The following is a 3004-nucleotide window of genomic DNA, read 5'->3' on the forward strand; positions in this document are numbered from 1 at the left end:
CAACAGATATGATAACAAGGCCACATCATCACCTCCTGGAACTCCTCCGCCTTGTCTCTGTGCTAAAACAGAAATGGCTGATTTCTATAGTCTCCTTGTGTATGAACATGGTTCATCACCAGACAGCCCTCACTCACCAGGAAGTGAGCACAGGCTGAGGCAAACTCCTGCTTGTACCTCACCTATAGGACAAAGTCCATGTGCAGGCTAAAGTCAAGCAGAGAGGAAGGGCCCCCTTGTGGCCTCTCAAGCTGATCTATCTTTGACATAGGGTGACCAAATCATTTTCTCAGTTCAGTGCTGTGAATTCCCGTCCTGAGAAAACTACTCCCAGGTGGCCTTCAGGGATGCTGAGGAAGAAGTGGCAGGAACCAGAGCATCTTCTACAACCTGCCAGTGACCATACCCATCGTTCTATAGGCAGATGCCTGGGTAGTCAGTCCCCTAGCAACAATGTCTGTTCCCTCTCTTAGAAATTTGGATTAGAAACTCCATCAGCTAGAGACACTCAGAAGGTCATCAAGGGACTGGAAAAGCATCCGCATGGAATGATGGGAGGTCAGAGAGGGAATCATGAGCTTCTCATGAAGAGTGGGAGCTTGCCCTGAGACAAGAAACAGGACGGACAGAGTGCTGCAGGAGAGGCATGCTGGTTTTACAGGTAGTGGGTGTTCGTAGGCACATGCACATGTGAGTATGTGCTCATGTATACACACTAATGTGGAGGCCGGAGGTTGACGCTGAGTATCTCCTTTGAATGCTCTTCACCATTAAAAATAAAAGACTTATCTTTATTTTTTTTTCTTTATGTATTTGTGTGTGCCTGTGTTTGGCTACGTGTACATGAGTGCAGTTTCCAAGAAATTCTAAAGAGGGTGTGAGATCGTCTGGATCTGGAATTAAAGGAAGTCGTGAGCTGTCCGATGTGGCTTCAGGGAATCTAGCTAGGGGTGGGAGTCAGCTACGGTTTTCATTTATTAACAACATGGTTGCCAGGCTGGAGAGATGGCTCAGTTGGTACAGTGTCTCTGTGCAAGCCTGAGGACCCAAGTTTGGATCCCCAGCATCCACACAAAAGCCAAGTGCAGTACATGCTTCTAATCACAGCACAGAAGGTGGGGTGGAGGCAGGTGGATCCCTGGAGCGCATTGGTCTGCCAGCTTAATAAATTGGTGAGCTCAAGTTCAGGGAGAGACCCTATCTCAAAAAATACAGTGGAAGGCCTGGAGAGATGGCTCATAAGTTTAGAGTGTTTCCTCCTCTTGCCGAGGACAAGAGCTAGATTCCCAAAACGGCAAGCACCGGGTTCAGTGAGATACATACCCTGGCTCAAAAGTTAATGTGAAGTCATCTGTCTTGGTGAAGGTTTCTATTGCTGCAATAAAACACTATGACCAAAAAGCAAGTTGGGAAGAAAACAGTTTATTGTGTGTATACTTCTGAAACTGGGACAGGAACTCAAACAGGGCAGGATCCTGGAGGCAGGAGTTGATGCAGAGGCCATAGAGGGATGCTGCTTACTGGCTTGCTCTCTATGACTTTCTCAGCCTGCTTTTTTATAGAACCCAGGGCCACTAGCACAGGGATAAGCACCACTTACGACGATTTGGGCCTTCCCTGTCAACCACTAAATTAAAAACTGGCCTACAGGCATGCCTACAGCCAGATCTTATGGAGGCATTTTCTCCACTGAGGCTCCTTCCTCTCTGATGACTCTAGCTTGTGTCAAGTTGACATAAAACTAGCCAGTACAGCCTCCCAACACGGACTTCCGAATTTGCCCAAATGGGAGAATCCACCCCCACACAAGCATTCTCTCTTCCCTGACACAAACATGGTAGATTGCCAATCCCTTCAGGATCTGACAGGTCTTAGAAAAAAGATCAGTACACCGAGAGAAAAAAAAAAATTAGCAATGTCAAGGAGGAGAGCAGACTGGAAGCACTCAGCATGGGTGGGTTCAACCTTTGCTCCTTCCAGCCACATAGACTCTTCTACTGACCCCTTCAGGCTGCTGTTCTGAATGACAAAGACTGAAGCAAAGTTCCTGTCTTTCTCTTCTGAGACACTCGGCCAAAATAGGAAGAGCCAACATACATAAGAGGAAAATGTCATTTAAAATGCTAAAATAAGGGGCTGGTGAGATGGCTCAGTGGGTAAGAGCACCTGACTGCTCTTCTGAAGGTTCTGAGTTCAAGTCCCAGCAGCCACAAGGTGGCTCACAACCATCCGATAAGGAGATCTGATTCCCTCTTCTGGTGTGTCTGAAGACAGCTGCTACTTACATAATAAATAAATCTTTTTTTTTTAATGCTAAAATAAGAGATTGGAGAGATGGTTTAATGGTTAGGAGTACTGGCTGCTCTTCCAGAGAACCTGGCTTTAATTCCCAGCACCCATATGGCTAGTCACAGGTGTCTATAGCTCCAGTTCTAGGGCATGTGACAGCCTTATGCACTCAGGCAAAAAACACCAATGCACATGAAATAAAATAAATATTTTTAAAATGCTAAAATAAAACAAGCATATTTATTTTCAGTCCAAAAGTTCAGTTTTCTGGAAAATAATTGTGGACTAGTTCTCACAGCCTATGAAATAAGGCATACTCTTTACAGTTTTGCTGTGAATTTTCAGATAAATCCATCTATGCAAATTGCAAACTACAGGGCAAGTGAACTGTTAACATTTCCTACTACTTCAACGTGGTTGTTTTGAATTCTTACTCTTCCAATTTTGAAATGGACATCCTAAGTGAGAGTTTCTACACTGAGATATGTAAGGATGCTAGATAGAGTGGTATAGTAGAGAGTAGAACTCTCTTTTTTATTTATTTTTTTTAATTAGGTAATTTCCTCAATTACATTTCCAATGCTATCCAAAAAGTCCCCAATACACTCCCCCCCCAGTCCCCCACCCACCCACCCCCACCCCTTGGCCCTGGCATTCCCCTGTACTGGGGCATATAAAGTTGGCAAGTCCAATGGGCCTCTCTTTCCAGTGATGG

The sequence above is a fragment of the Mus caroli genome, chromosome 9 (assembly GCF_900094665.2).
Source record: "Mus caroli chromosome 9, CAROLI_EIJ_v1.1, whole genome shotgun sequence".
Taxonomy (NCBI): domain Eukaryota; kingdom Metazoa; phylum Chordata; class Mammalia; order Rodentia; family Muridae; genus Mus; species Mus caroli.